Raw genomic sequence first — 8,165 nt, 5'->3', positions numbered from 1 at the left:
TAGCCATTCTGACCAGTGTGAGGTGATAAGTAAGGTAGCTTTTCTTTCATAACTTGTGCTTTCCTTTTCAATAGATGTTTTCTAAAGTGTGTTCTGTGTATTTATTTTTCTACAACAGAATGTCCAATGTAGAGCATAACTGAAAATATTCAATTGTGCAAAATGGTATGTAGGACTTAAGTTCAAATGGAAAACATAATTTGTCAAGATAAATACTTGAACGTAATTTGAGGTCTTACAGAATAGTATTTCAATTAGATTATCTTTAAATCCAATTGGCTGAGCGGCCTTATATCTAGACCTCAAATTACAGTTATTCTTTCCCTGCCTAAACTGAAATTGTCAGTATGTAGATGCATCAGAGCCAGTGGCTGGGTGTGATCATAATTGATTCTTGTTTCTAGAGCTTTCCCTAGCAACCTGCAAATATAACCTGCCTTGGATAAAAAGACACCAGAAATTTCTCAAAGGCCAGTGGTTCATATGGTAAGTATGATGAGTACTCTACATGATTCCCTTGGTTTCCATTTCTAGTTAGACAGCATCTAGATGGCTTTCTTCAATTTATCGTACAGGACAAACACAGGGGCTCCATGCAGCCCCTAAGAATTTTGAATAAAGCGCCTAGAAAAAGGCTTATGTGCCTGCATTTTTCTTTTTAAAGAACTTTTTATTTATTTATTTACTTATTTATTGGCTGCGTTGGGTCTTCGTTGCTGCACGTGGGCTGTCTCTAGTTGCAGCAAGCAGGCGCTACTCTTTGTTGCCGTGCGCGGACTTCTCATTATGGTGGCTTCTCTTGTTGCAAAGCCCAGGCTGTAGGCGCATGGCTGTCAGTAGTTGTGGCACGCGGGCTCAGTAGTTGTGGCTCACAAGCTCTAGAGCACAGGCTCAGTAGTTGTGGTGCACGGGCTTAGTTGCTCTGTGGCATGTGGGATCTTCCTGGACCAGGGCTCGAACCCATGTCCCCTGTACTGGCAGGCAGATTCTTAACCACTGCACCACCAGGGATGTCCCCGCCTGCATTTCTGAAAATCTTCCTCCAGTATTCAAGGACCCCAGGAGACACAACATCAACTCCTTTGTGCCCACATTACAACATCAACCATTGACTCACAGTATCACGGGGGTAGGAAACCACCTAGGCTTTTAAATTCTGCTGCCTTGACAGATTTTCCAACATCAGATACAAATTGGGTTCTGGGAAAATCTGATGAGGGGAAGAAGAAGAGTGAAGTGGCTACAGCTGTTGCACGAAGGACCAAAATGCCTTGGTGCTGTGTGTGTTTGTATTCCTCCTAAGAACCCTTGCTTGTAGTTATCCTTAAAGCAAAGTGAAGGGCTCAAGTAAGGAAACATCTGTTGACACTTGTCATGGTGCCCTTCCAGAAGGAACATACTCCTACTCTTTGGGAAGATGGAATATACAGTCCACTCTGCCTTTGTAGAAGGAGTTAGCAGTAACCTCTCTGTTCCCATGCTGCAGCTTCGCCCACTTGATCGGACCACTGCAGCCTTGGAGATGACAGCGGTGATGCTGCAGTCAAGAAACCCCTTGTAAAGTAGATGACCTTTCAAGTTTTAACCTTTTTTTTTTTTTCCGGCCATGCTGTGTGGCATGCGGGATCTTAGTTCTATGTCCAGAGATCGAACCCGTGTCCCCTGCAGTGGAAGCACGGACTCTTAACCACTGAACCACCAGGGAAGTCCCAACTTTTAACCTTTTTTTATTCCAGTTTTATTGAGACATAATTGACATAAGGCACTGTATAAATTTAAGGTGTACAGCATAATTATTTGACTTATATACATTATGAAAAGATTATCACAAGTTTAGCAAACATCCATCATCTCCTAAAGATACAAAATAAAAGAAAAAAACTTCTTTTTCTTGTGATGAGAACTCTTAGAATTTACTCTTTTAATGACTTTCATATATAACACACAGCAGTGTTAATTATATTAATCACATTGTACATCACATGCCTGATACTTATTTATCTTATAACACGAAGTTTGTACCTTTTGACTGCCTTCATTCAATTCCTCCTCCCCCATCCTCTGACTCTGGTAACCATAAATCTGATCTCTTTTTCTATGAGTTCTTTTGTTTGTTTGTTCTTGAAGTATAATTGACCTATAACACTATGTTAGTTCCTGGTGTACAACATAGTGATTCGGTATTCTATACATTTCAAAATCGTGATAAGTCTAGTTACCATCTGTCACTATACAAAGACAGGAGCTGACCTATTTACTCATGGCAGCAGAATGGGCTGGAGGAGGTTGTAAGGCCAGAGTGGGAGCTTTGAGATCCAGGAATGTTGGTATCACTGGCTCAGCCCTGACACAGACTGAAAGGCTAATATGCTTAATTTCTTTCTTATATCTTTTCCTTACCTTTCTTTTCTCTTTCCCTCTACATAGTCAGTATTCTTTCAAGTAGGACTTTTAAGTTGTCCAGCCTGGGGGAGGATGGTTTGAAGCAAAGAATAAATTGTTAAAGTTGTAATTTCAGGTGTCATGAGAGATAAATATTGGGGTTAAGGGTATCTGGAAAATATGCCTGAAAATTGACATGGAGGAATTTTTTGGGGTTGAAAGAGAAGTGAAAAAAGAGAGGGCAGATGACAGAGGCTGGGACACATGGAAAAGTTTTCTCAATGACCTAATGTTGCCACTAATTCATGAGAAATACTGCTTTAATGTCTTGAATTTATCCTAGAAGAATTAGGCTCAATAGCTCCTTTCATTACCTGGGAGCATAAATCATGAGTGGCATCTTTTTCCCATATATTTTTGAAAGATGATTTCACATAGAATATAAAACGTTTTAGAAATTCAATTTTATTTATGGACAGCATCATATTTTTTATACTCTTGCTGAAGAAACTTAGGGTAAGTAGAGGGTCAATTTTATCTTTTCTTTTTTTAAGCAAAGGGGCGTATCACTCAGCAGAGTGCTTAGTTGTTATGAGAGTGGAAAAAAGTTCCTCTGGTATAAGGTGTGGGGAACCTATTGGATTTAAAAAGATAATAAGCTTTCTTCTTGAAATAGGCCTAATCAACATACTTTGTTGTACTTTATTGGGGGCATTCATCAATAATGAATCAAACACTAGGCAAAACTTTTCCTGAGAGCGTTAGAAACTCTCTGGCTGGAGTTGAACCCTGGGATCTGGGGTTGTGTCTGTGAATGTTATTCATTCTGCAAAACGCTCTGAGTACCTACCTTGGACCCAAATGCAGAGAATCATTGGGTCTTGGAAATGTACTTGTTTGGGGAAACACTTAAATATCTCTGCTGGAACAAGGGTCACATAATCACTCCACCATGCAATGCTTAATGGTAAAAGAGAGTGGGGATGTGATCTCACTGAGTGCAGGACTGTTTCTAAGCAGAGTTTTTTTTTTTTTTTTTTTTTTTTTTTTGCGGTACGCGGGCCTCTCACTGCTGTGGCCTCTCCCGTTGTGGAGCACAGGCTCCAGACGCGCAGGCTCAGCAGCCATGGCTCACGGGCCCAGCCGCTCCGCGGCATGTGGGATCTTCCCGGACCGGGGCACGAACCCGCGTCCCCTGCATCGGCAGGCGGACTCTCAACCACCGCGCCACCGGGGAAGCCCCTAAGCAGAGTTTTTAAGGGTAATGAACGCTGGCTCTGCAGGTTCTAAATGTGAGTGAACAAGATGGAATTTGGTCAACAGTTGGAGGAGTTGGCCTCAGTAACACGCAGAGCTCACCTGTAGTAACAAAGGGTAAGACAGAGTATTTGGGCTTAGATGCTGGTAGGTGCATCGTTGCACAGTGGGAGTGTGTGGAAGTCCTTTATAATTGATTCCATTTTTTCAATGAAATAAGAAAGCAGTTGATTAAGAACAAATGTGAGATAGTAGATCTTGAAACTATGAGGGGGAAAGTGAGTATGAAATAGTTATCAACAAGTCAGTGTAAGAATTCCTGGATTTTTTCAGTCTAAGTTATAAGCACCAGCTTTCCCCATTGCACCCCCTACCTATCCCTAGCATCCCAATTTATCAATATTAAGTAAAAACCAGTAAAGAAAGATTCATGGCAAGACAAATAAGAGAGGAATGTCATAGGGCATAGACATGCAAGACAAACACTGGTTAGGCCCAGTATTGATTCTACTAAGCCTTATGGGGCTAAGAGAGAGCTCTGTTCCTGCCACTTAAAATCTTGTTAGGCTTTTCAGCTGGAACCACCATCTTCCCTTAATTCGCCAAAATGACCAACACAGAGGGAAAGAGGAGGGGCACCGCTACATGTTCTCTAGGCCTTTTAGAAAACATGGAGTTGTTCCTTTGGCCACATACATGCAAATCTACAAGAAAGGTGATATTGTAGATATCAAGGGAATGGGCGCTCTTCCAAAAGGAATGCCCCACAAATGTTACCATGGCAAAACTGGGAGAGTCTACAATGTTACCCAGCATGCTGTTGGCATCATTGTAAACAAACAAGTTAAGGACAAGATTCTTGCCAAGAGAATTCATGTGCGTATCAAGCATATTAAGCACTCTAAGAGCCGAGATAGCTTCCTGAAACGGGTGAAGGAGAATGATCAGAAAAAGAAGGAAGCCAAAGAGAAAGGTATTTGGGTTCAACTGAAGCGCCAGCCTGCTCCACCCAGAGAAGCACACTTCGTTAGAACCAATGGAAAGGAGCCTGAACTGTTGGAGCCCATTCCCTATGAATTCATGGCATAATGGGTGTAAAGAAAATAAAAGACCTGGACTGTATAAATGTTTCTCTTAATTGAGTAGAAGTGTGTGACCCCCTTCCCCAAACAAATATTTAAAGCACACACACACACAAAAAATCTTGTTAGCATCAACTCACCCATCTTCACATCCATCCCATTGCCCCAAAAGACACCAGTTTAGTTCCAGGGCTGAGGTTGGGGCAGAGGCTCCTTTCTCGTTTAGAATGCCTGCCTGAGAGTATTCTGAACCAATGTTCTCTGATAAGCATCTCAGGGATTCTGGAGATCAAAAAAGACTCAGTATGAGTCCAAAGTTATCTTTCTTCTCTTCAGGACTCTAGTAGAGAAACGTGAGGTAGAATTTCTAGCTACTGAGATAAGACTATAAAGAAGCAACACACTAACCAGAGAGAAAATACATTGGTTCAGTGAGGGTATGTGGAAGCTCTCTCTTTTGGTTCAGTTTTCTCAGGGAGGTAGAGAAGAAGGTTATGACCAGAGAGTGAATTTGTGGAAAAAGGTTTAGAAAAAGAAGTGTGAAATAGTCAGGATGAACAGTTGAATGGACTAGGCAAAGTAGTGTGATTATCATTTAAAGGCCCACTTGAGGTTCATAATCGTCACTTTAAAGTAAGACCAGTCACAGGGTACAGGGAGAGAACAGGCAGACTGAATTTAATAAGCGTTGCGGTTTTGACATATATATTAGGGATAATTGGCAGGGTGGAACGGGGAGAATTGGCAAGGGTAGTTTTGACTGTAAGAATCCAAGATTTCTTACACTGAAAGACTTGTGGATAACTGTTTCATCTTTCTTCTCTCTTTTCATCCATCCAATCATAAGAACATATATTTGTATTTCTTATATTTGCATGAAAGAAACACTGGAAAGACACCCCAACCAAACACAAATGGTTACTTATACAAATGTTTACTAATAGGAGGGTAAGGTGACAGAGATGGAGTCCTTTCAATCCTTCACAAAATTTTCCCAAAAATAGAAGAGGAGGGAACATGTTCCAACTCACTCTACGAGGCCAGTATTACTCTGACATGAAAACCAGAGAAAGATATAACAAGAAAAGAAAGCTACAGAACAATATCCCTTATTAGTATAGACACAAAGTTCCTCAAGAAAATACTAGTAAACTGAATCTGACAACATAGAAAAAGGAGTACATACCATGGCCAAATGAGGGTTTATTCCAGGAATGCAAGGTTGGTTCAACATATGAACATCAGTTAAAGTAATATATCATATTAAAGCAATAAAGGACAGAAAGCCCGCAACCATCTCTGTAGATGCAGGTGAGATGCACCATTTCATGATATAAACACTTAACAAAATAGGAGTAGAAGGGAACTTCTCCAACATGATAAAGAGAATTTATGAAAAACCCACAACAAACATCACATTTAATGGTAAAGGAATAAAAAAAGTTTTCCTCCTAAGATGAGGATTTTCAACAAGGATGTTGAGACAATTCAATGGGTAAAAGTCTCCTTAGGGCTTCCCTGGTGGCGCAGTGGTTGAGAGTCCGCCTGCCGATGCAGGGGACGTGGGTTCGTGCCCCGGTCCGGGAAGATCCCACATGCCGCAGAGCGGCTGGGCCCGTGAGCCACGGCAGCTGAGCCTGCGTGTCCGGAGCCTGTGCTCCGCAACGGGAGAGGCCACAACAGTGAGAGGCCTGCGTACCGAAAAAAAAAAAGTTTCTTTAACAAATGGTACTAGGACAACTGTATATCCATAGGCAAAAGAATGAAGTTGGACTCCTACCTCAGACCATATACAAAATTAACTCAAAATGCATGAAGACCTAAAAAGAGCTATGAAACTCTTTGATAAAATATAGGGCTAAATTTTCATGACCTTGGATTTGACAGTGGATTCTTAGCTATGACACCAAAAGCAAGGGAAGAACAAAAAATTAGATATATTGGACTTCATCTAAACTAAAAACTTTTGTCCATGAAAGGACACTATCAAGAAAGTGAAAAGATGACCTATAGAATGGGAGAAAATATTTGTAAATTATATATCTGATAAGGGTCTAGTAACTAAAATATGTAAAGAACTCTTACAACTCAATAACAAAAAAACAAGAAACCAAATTAAGAAAATGTGTAAAGGACATTACTCCAAAGAAGAAATACATATGGCCAAAAGGCACATGAAAAGATGCTCAATATTATTAGTTATTAGAGAAATAAAAATCAAAGCCACAATGAGATACCATTTTGTACCCTTTCAGATGGCTGTAAGTAAAAAGTTGGACAGTAAGAAGTCTTGCTGAAGTTGTGGAGAAATTAAAACTTTCCTACATTGTTGGTGGGAATGTAAAATGGTGCAGCTGTTTTTGAAAACAGTTTGGTAGTTCCCCAAAATGTTAAGCAAATAGTTACCATATGACTCAGTAACTCTGCTGTTAGTTATAGTCTCAAAAGACATGGAGACATGTGTCCATATAAAAACTTCTATACGAATGTTCATAGCAGCATTATTTATAATAGCCCCAAAGTGAAACAACTCAAATGTCCATGAAGTTATGAATGCATAAACAAAATGCAGTACAGCCATAGAATATTATTCATCCATGAAAAGAAATAAAGTACTGATACATGCCACAACATGGGTGAACCTTGAAAACATTGTGCTAAGTGAAGAAGTCAGAAACAAAAAGCCACTTGTTGTATGATTCTATTTATATAAAGTGTCTAGAAGAGGTAAATTCATGGAGACAGAAAGTAGATTAGTTGTTTCCAGGACCTAGAAGGCTGTGGAAAATAAGGAGTGACTGCTAAGGGTTACAGGATTTCTGTAGATAGTGGTGATGGCTTCACACTCATGTGAATATTTTTAAAATCACGGAATTATACATTTTAAAAGGGTGAGTTTTATGCTGTGTGAATTATATCCCAATAAGCAAATATACCAGACAGAAGATAAGGAGTAAAAGATATGGAGGGCTTTGCTCTACATTGACAGTAGAACAGAGTGAAGGGGTGTATAACTCGAAGTATGTTCTACAGAACTTGTTGATTAATTGGGTGTGGGAGGTAGTGAGAAGGAAGAAAAAGTCAAGAATGATTCTGAGGTGCCTCATCACCTTGTATTGCACGGATTCATTTATGTATGTGCCCATCCTGTTAAAATATGTGTTTCTCAACCTGCTACCTAAAAACAGGGTCTATTCTGGGGGAGAAGTAAGTGGCAGTTGTAAACACACTTCAGAGCAAACATTAAGTACGTCCATTTTCGTGGGTCTGTTTCATACAATTCAAGAGAGTTGCTCAATTTCCCCTGTGAACTGAGAGGTTACTTCCTGTGTTTGGACAGTGTTGAAAGGCTACTTCCCATTTTGAGGTTTCCCCACTTTAGTTTTGATGGGAGAAGCCACTAACCTCTACTGACTCTAAGTGCTAAATGTTCTGCCAAGTTCT

General features: G+C 40.2%; 1 pseudogene; it reads left to right on the top strand.

The window, feature by feature from the left end:
• Positions 1 to 4,246: 4,246 nt before the first annotated feature.
• LOC116751360 lies at positions 4,247 to 4,826 on the top strand (annotated as a pseudogene).
• Positions 4,827 to 8,165: the final 3,339 nt, after the last annotated feature.

This window comes from Phocoena sinus, chromosome 3, assembly GCF_008692025.1.
Source record: "Phocoena sinus isolate mPhoSin1 chromosome 3, mPhoSin1.pri, whole genome shotgun sequence".
NCBI lineage: Eukaryota > Metazoa > Chordata > Mammalia > Artiodactyla > Phocoenidae > Phocoena > Phocoena sinus.
This window is presented reverse-complemented; position numbering and strand designations above follow the sequence as displayed.